Genomic DNA, 8204 nt, shown 5'->3' with positions numbered 1-8204 from the left:
ATAAAGATCTTTCCAATGCACGCTTTTTAGCTTTTATTTGATTGCATTATCTTTCTGCTGTGGTAGCTGCATCTTTTTTGATTTTTTCCCCCAAAAGCAACAGACATTTATTCCTCAGCTTTTGTGTAAGCCATCTTTAAAGATGGCTCTGAAGGCTAGGAGCATCAGCCATGGCCTTCAGGCTGGCCTGGTTTACAATTAGATTTGGAAAAAAAGGAAAAATGTAAGTTGCCCAGTTCACATGAATGATGTTTCTGGCAAACACAGTTGTTTACAAATTTCAAAGTACATTTTACTTAAATCAAGGGAAGACTACAAAAACTACATACAATACAATTTAAAACTGGATGAACATCCTTCTAAATGTGAGTGCAAAGTAATTATGCAGACTCTCCGATATAAGACTGTGCTCATGTTTCTCAGGGCTGGTCAAAACTGCACCACTATAGTTACAATGTCAGAGGCTTGACTTACCAAACAGAAATGCTTTTGTGTTTTTATGTCTTATTCACCAAGGGACTTTCACAAGATTTTGGTGAAATGCAGCTTAGATTCATTAATAAAGCCAGTTTGTTAGTTTAACAGTCATGTTTCCAAATGCTGCACATACATGTTTTATGAAAATGCTTTCAAGTTTGTATCATAGCTCAACAAAATTACTCAATATTTTTTGACTGTGTTAACTGGAATTGTTTCATGACTTTGGAATCCAGCCAGTATAAATGAATACATTTTAGGAATGGGGGAAATCCACCACTAATCTCCGCTACACAAAGTTCTCCTATTCACACAAAATCAAATGTAATCACTGGAGTAATCATTTTATTACACAGCTTAATCATTCTTGAACATACAAGCTCCAGAGGAGCAATTGGGTCTTTACATATACACAAGTATTTCCATCAAATGAATCTCACCTTTACATCCAAACAGAACTCAGCAGTTAAATATAAGAAAAGTAAGAGCTATTAACTATGTATTAACTGAAAAACCACATACTGTTAGGGCCGACGCCGCAGGGAAAGAGACCCCAAGGACTCAACTCTTGGTGAGGGAAAAAAGTTTATTTCCATGCGCATGGGGTCCCCCAGGCAAACAAGTGCGGAGGGCCCCGAGGGGGAATTGTGCAGGGTTTTTAAGGGCGCAAACGGGAGGCAAGCGAGTTTACAGAAGCAGATTGCATTGGTTAATTTTGAGCAGCATAGGATTTGGCAGAAATTGATTGGAGGGGTTTGGGGTTGAGTAACCATGGAGACTGGGGGTCCTAGCCCAGTCACTATGTGCCCAGAACAGAACAGTTACTTGTCTTACTTATCTCGTTGAGACAGAACAACCTTGCAGGTGCATTCTTTCTTTTTTTTTTTTTCTCTGCTCTGATAGCTCTGGGGAGTTAGGGAGTTAGCCCTTTCATTCCCCGCTCTGGGGAGTTAGGGAGTTAACCCTTTCATTCCCCGCTCTGGGGAGTTAGGGAGTGAAACATTCTTTGCTGCTTTTTATAACTCGGGGAGGGGGTTATAGCAGGGGGGTCAACTCTCACAATACAAACCAAAGAATATGGAAAGGGGCTGAAAGGAAAAAAGGGACAGAGAGATGTAAAGAGTAGGAAACAAAGCTCATCACATTTTATGTAATAGCTCCAAATGTAAATGTTGAGCAGTTAAAATTAGACCTTAAAATACAGGATGTGGGTAGAATTTAATCTGCTTGGTCATAACTTTCACCTAAGTTGTAGGTCCTTCCAAATAAATGCATACAGAAAGAGCTTCATGTTCTTCACTTTGCTTGACATAAACAGATTCCACTTAAAAACATTTCCTGCAAGTGGAGCCTTTCCCCACCCAAGCACACACATGAACCCACAGCCCTCACAGCTTGCTGTTACCCAAATTTAAGTCAATTTAGAAAGCTTTTTAGTCCCACATTTACGTTATGTCTGAAGAACTGTTACAACTGTGACAGTTACACATACACTTGTCACACGTGTACTTCTCTGCTAGGAGGCAATGTTGACACAGAAGTACAGAATTCCTAGTGTATTGTTTCCAAGTAGGTACAACACGCAGCACTGCTGTATCAAGTAAACACGTGCACAGGGGAAGATGACGCGTGGGCTCATAGAAAGGAGTCAAATGGAATTCAAAAGGACTTTCTCTTTCAGAGTTCCACTATCTTTATTTGTAGACATTTCCCAGTAATTTCTTTAATTACATCGCATACTTCGGAGTGCATTCCTGAGATAGTCTTTGTAATTTTCTCTATCTGTTTTGTAGATCCAAGCAATCTCGGGCATGAAGTGATCATCTGGATGGGATCACACAGCACAGAACAGATGGACAAGAGTACTTTTGAAATAATGCTGGAGACTACTGTGACCCAAGACTATCAAGACAAATGCTGCCATTACTGTTACTATTTGGATGATAAATTCCTGCTGTAAATGCAACCTTAGGTGGTTTGAAGGGCTACTCTGTTGGGAAATGAATTGTCAAGAAAAATACTCCACCCTGATAGGGACTATCATTTGGCCCATTATTGTGTCTTGCCAATGGAACATGTCATCTCCAACAGAACCTGCTGAACACTGTGCTTGTAGGTCCTGTGCCAGATCATTCAATTCCCTGTGGCTCCTCTTGAGAGCCATGGTAGGCAGCGGGTGGCAGTGGCCCTCCAGGGTAGGGTTGGAGGAGTTAGAAGGGACAGGGAAGGGACCAGGGGCCTGAGACCCCCTTGGTGGTCCCCGCGTCAGATGGGAAGTTAGAGAGCAGGGTCCAGCGGGATGGGCTGAGGGCCAGGGCCTGCATGGCCACTAGGCCTGCAGCAGCACTCCCTGCATCCCCTGGAAGTGGCCCCTTTATATGCTGCTGCCCCAACCCAGGCTGCCATCCCTGCCTCTTCCTCCTGGGCTCAACCAGTAGCTACCTCTTTATTAGAAGTCAAACGTTTTTAAATAGTGTATACTGCCAAGTGAAATCTGTTATGAGGTGAACTCCACCTTTTGTTTTTTGAAATTTAAATTGCAAGCATATTTAACTATTTTTAGATCTGAAGATTGTAAGGAATTTTTATGGTAAGGTATAGAGAACAAAACCCTGCATCTGTATTTCAGCAGCTTGGGCTCTCTTTTGCCATGACTGCACGGAGGTTGTGCAGTCCTGCTCTGTCCTGCTCCTGCTCTGGCCTGCAGGCCTTACTCTTGTGGGGATGCCCGCACCAGTGCAGTGTAAACTTTTGTTGCATAAAGTGTGTTCACAGCAAATGGGAAAAACCAGGGTGGCTGGGGCAGGCCAGAGCCCTGTCCCATCTCTCTGGAACCATGTCCCGCCTTCCGGGCCCAGGGCCCAGGGCTGCAGTGCTGCCAGAAGCAGGCCAGCCACTGAAAGGCTTGGCAGGCCCTGGTGTTCACCCCTCAGCACATGGGAGTTAGGGCTGCAAACCCCAGCTCCGCACTGCTGATCCTGCCTCACAGGCCAGGCTGCACCAGGCCAAGGGAAAGTTCGCTGCGCCTTTTGCCATTTATATGTACTTTTAGAGGCGAAATCCTGAAATGGTTTCAGACCCTGATGGCTAGAAATCAAATCTAGGGATGACTCTCTCACCCACTGAAGGACTTTTCCTCCACACACTTGTGGCTGCGATTCTAAATTGATGATAAATTTGTGGCTCAAAAGCAAGTCAGTTGCATGTGGCAGCAAAGGCACTCTTTGCATCCCTCCAGGTTAAATCACTTGAGCACTTTTACCAGGGTGAGAAACATCGCTCACACCTGTACAGCTGTAGTTACCACACCCCGAGGCCGCAACACAGGTTGATGGCCCTGGGCAATAACTGGAGCTTTTGTTCCTGTGTCTAAAAGCCCTTTAAATGGTTTTTAATTTTAGCTCAGGGTGATCCTGCTTAATCTGTTGAACCCAATAAGTATCAGAAGATCCAAAATCCTTAGGTATCCTTTCTTTATAGATTTTCCAATTTTTGTCAACAGAGAATAACCCATTGAATATTGAAGAATCTAGGGAGACTTGAACAGTGTTTTCAGTAGATTGAACTTTAACCTTGATTTCCCCTTGCAGCTAAAAGAAGCAACATTGTTTCTTTACCTCCCCTGTCTGGGCCAAGCTCCAGGTTGCCTCTCCTGCTTGGGACTTGATTTTAAAATATTGCTCCAAGCCAGTTTCCTGGTGGCCATCCCAATAAGTCCATAATCATCCAGACACTTTGTGATAGCTGGGACCCCAGAATAAAACCCTAGGAAGCAAGAAATCAAAATTTTGGGAGAAAAGGCTTCATTTTAGGCCAGGCCTGGCATCACAGTCTCCAGGAGCCAACTTGGACTGTGCTCCTAACAGCTAAAATTCAGGGCTTTTAAAGTTAAAAACCTCAGGAATGTTGTAACTGTGGACACAGCTAGATAGCAGTTGGGCCTTACAGAACTTCCTGTAATTTCTTTGAGGTTAAGCATTTCTTAAAGAACAGCACATTTTATTACAGAAAGCCCGATGAGGGGTAGGGGAGGGGGTTATAGGAAACGGATACCTAAGGCTTTTACAGCTTTCTCAGGAAATTGAAACTTAACCTAGAAAGATAGGAAGGGAAGGGGATTCACAAGGAGCTGAAACTTAAGTCTTTACTGGAGATGGAATTTTAATCTCTATTGAAAGGACACATACAGAACAGGAAGGGGGCCCGTTGGTTAGAACTAGGTTACAACAACTTCTTAATCAAACTCCACAGAAGAAGAGTAAATACTAGATTCAGTACAGCAAAGAGTTCCATATACATTGTGATTCTTTAAAATGTTTTTGTCCCATGCCTAACAGCTGGTAAAATGATACTTTTTTCCCTATTTGGATTCTTGTGAACAGATTTTCCCTCTGAATTCTCTTAAGCCTGTTTGTCCCTTTGGCTTCTCTCCAGCCTGTGTGTCTTCACTCCCTGTTCACTGCTCTCCCCTGCTGCATGCAAATGAGGAGTGTCCCAGGCCCTCTGTTTCTTCCTGCTGCAGTCAGTGTCTGAATCGGAAGCTGTGCCTGGGGCTCTGTACCAGACTCACAACTGAATGAGTGAGGCAATGATTTTTCCTGGGCTACGTGCCTTTAAGATTTTTTCCAACTCATCCCCAATTATCAATATCTATAGTGCCTGTCTGAGGAAACCATGGGTTGTATTTGGTTACCACTTTTAACATTGTTGCTAGGTCTTCCTTTGGCACATAAACCCCTGAGTGTTTAAGCAGGCCTTGGAGATGCCCTAAATACTTTTGCTCCTTGGCTGAAAGTTTTTGCTTATTTTTGTTGTGTTGCTTCTAGGATTTGAAGGACTTTGTGCTTGCCAGGCAGGCACTTGTGCCGCTGAGAAACATCTCAAGCTCTCCTTTTACTTCTGGATAAAATGACTTGTTCACAGGGGGAGGACTCGCCCTTGATCTTCCCTTTCTTCTCCTGGCGTCACCAGAGAAGTTTCTGTCCTGTGAAGACCTCCCTTGTATTCAGACTTTCCACTTTAGGTGGACACTTGGTCAGGCTAAAATTCCTAGTCCAGGGGTTTCAGGTTCCTGTTCCAGGTACCAGTTACCGGGGACCTGGCCTAGATCCCATTCTCTCAGATGGGTGTACCGCAAAGGCTTAAAGTAAATGAGATAAATGATATGAGTTCAGGGCTCTAGGGGGGTCAAAACCCTCTACAGAGTTTGGGGACTCTGATTCTTCTGGGAAGCCTGTATTTATTATTATTTTTTTCAACAACAGGAAACTGAACAGACCTTGGGAGTGGGTCAAGGACTTTGTAAGTAACAAATTATGTTAGCAAGGACAACTATCTTAGGAGAACACCATGTTGCATTTCACTACAGAGGTGAGATGCCTGCCTCTACAGTCTTTATTTAGTTAATTGGAGTTGAAGCCAAGTGCCCTGAGCATAAATTATCTTATCTTGCCCCAGCCACACAGCTGCCCTGCACATGTGTTACATTTTCAGTTTCAAAAGGCTCCCCACACTCATACACTTTTCTTGGGGGTCCTTGCCTGGCCTCCCAGGTCTTCCTTTGAAACCTAGATGGAACCCTCAGTGACCCCCAACTATTGTGTTGTATATAGCAGCAGAAAATGGGCAACACCAAGCTCTGCTGACAGTGGGAGCAGTGGCCAGGCTCCTTTGGGGCACAGCTGCAGCGTCTTCAGAGTGACTAAATGGTTGAGAACAGTGCAACAAACCCAGGGGATCCAACCTTCTTAGGGAAGGGTCCAAGGATGATCTTCTAGGAGGGAAGGTTACCGTTCCACACCCTTGAACCTTCATTGAGGGGGATATTGCTAATATCTGAAATGGCCTAAAGGAATCTTTCTCCTTGCCCCTGTAGAAAGTATTGTTATTTATTTATGTTTTGTTTCTAGAGATAGAACCCAGGGCCTTTGCACTGAGGTTTTCCTATGTTTTATTTTTGATCCGTCTCTCACTATGTCATTAAGTTGCCTAGGCTGTGCATGAAGTTGCCATTGTCCTATCTCAGCCTCAGAGTGCCGTGATTACAGAAGTGTGCCACCATGCCCATCTACTAGTTGTCTTTTTAATAGTGCTAATCGCTTTGGCAACCACACCTGGTTTGCCTCCAGTTTTACAAATGGGTTCTTTTGGACCAAAATATAAATTTTTAAAATGATTCTTCTTTGGTTTTTGCCTCCAATTTTGTCTATAAAATTAGCTGAAAGTATTTAGCAGTCCCCATGCCATAGCCTGAATATTGGGCTGATTTGAAACATCCTCAAGCAGATAAATTAGTCCATTTTCCTTGATTTCAGTCTCCCACAAAGTCTCAGAAAATGGGCAAAAAGAAGATAATTGTTTTCCAGGGTGTCATTTACATGGCTTCTTCTCCAACTGCCAATGAGGTCCTTTTTCTCAGTGGAAACCTCCTGATTTTATGGTCCACATTTTCAGTCTTTACTATCTTTAGATCTCTGAACAGAATTAGCAGTCTCTCTGTACTTATAACTTTTTATAATTTCTCTAATTCCTCTTCAAAAGTTTTCCCAAACTCTTCCTGCAAACCAGTTCCAAAGACTTCTGAAACATGTGGTCAGATAGGTCATAGCAGTGAACCTATTTCTCTAGTACCAATTTTCAGGATTAGATTTCCCACCACTAATCACAATGCTTGACACCCACAACCCTGAGAGGTTTAAGTTGTCTCATGGTTGCAGGAGAGTTGGTCTATGGTCAGCTGGCTCCAAAGCCGAATCATCATGGTGGAAAGGTGTGGCATTTTTGGTTCATGGTGGCCAGGAAATGAACAGGGGACCAGTGGCTGAGAGAAAGGGGACAAGGTACCAGGCACAGATCATCAGTTTGCAACCCACCCAGACATGCCCAGAAGTGTGCATTACTAATCCCCTGAGTGGCTCCCAAGCCAATCAAGTTGACACAATTAAGGTAAATTGTTATAGGCACAGGTGTAAATTGTTACTTGTGGATCTAGGTAAATTTAACAATCTGCTGCAATCTTTAAAATGTTCAGAGATGCCAGTGTGCCAGTTCAAGAATTAATGTGCCACTTAGATGGCTAAAGTTTTGTTAGTGTTATGGTCTAAATATGGGATTCATATTAAATTTTCAAATAAATAATGTCATATTAGTCACTGTTATGGTGCTGTATATCTTTGGTGTCCTGCAGAATATATAGTAGACAGTCAACAATATTTTGTCAATTAAATGAATTTCCTAACATTGTTAGACCTATATTTTTGATAAGAACTCTGGCCAAGGTTTTGCTGTGTATACAATGAAGTCAGAGGAACTGGTTGCTCTTTCTCAATATGCCATTAATAGGAAGGTAAAAGCCTGAATAAAGCTTTCTTTACTCACCCTTGTGATTTCCATCTCTTCCAGCAGAGGGCTTTATAGATTTTGTTACTGAACTAAATTATAGGAAACGTAATAGTAGAATAGAAAATACTAGTTTAAAAAAGTAAGGATTAGGGAGTCAGAAAAGGGAAATTACCCTTTTGATAAATCTGGTAAGTAATCATCTTTAAATTACACTGCTTAAGGCTTGTGGAGCTTCTTCAGTCTCGGATTTGATAGCTTTTATCAGAATTGGAATCATCTGTTGTCTCCTTAAGTATTACATCTACTCTCACCTTACCTCCCTACCTCTTGGTCTCTAGGTAGGTATGTGATTGTCATCACCCCCAAACTCATCATTTTCCTGATTT

The 8204-nt window shown here is 42.7% G+C and overlaps 1 pseudogene; it reads right to left on the bottom strand.

Moving 5' to 3' along the window:
* Window positions 1-2204: 2204 nt before the first annotated feature.
* Window positions 2205-2641, bottom strand: LOC100731308 (ubiquitin-conjugating enzyme E2 D2-like; annotated as a pseudogene).
* Window positions 2642-8204: the final 5563 nt, after the last annotated feature.

This window comes from Cavia porcellus, unplaced genomic scaffold, assembly GCF_034190915.1.
Source record: "Cavia porcellus strain 051 isolate PalLab524CR breed Dunkin Hartley unplaced genomic scaffold, mCavPor4.1 scaffold_28, whole genome shotgun sequence".
In the NCBI taxonomy this organism is placed as follows: Eukaryota; Metazoa; Chordata; class Mammalia; order Rodentia; family Caviidae; genus Cavia; species Cavia porcellus.
Note: the sequence above shows the minus strand (reverse complement) of the source record. Positions and strands in the feature narration are given on the sequence as shown.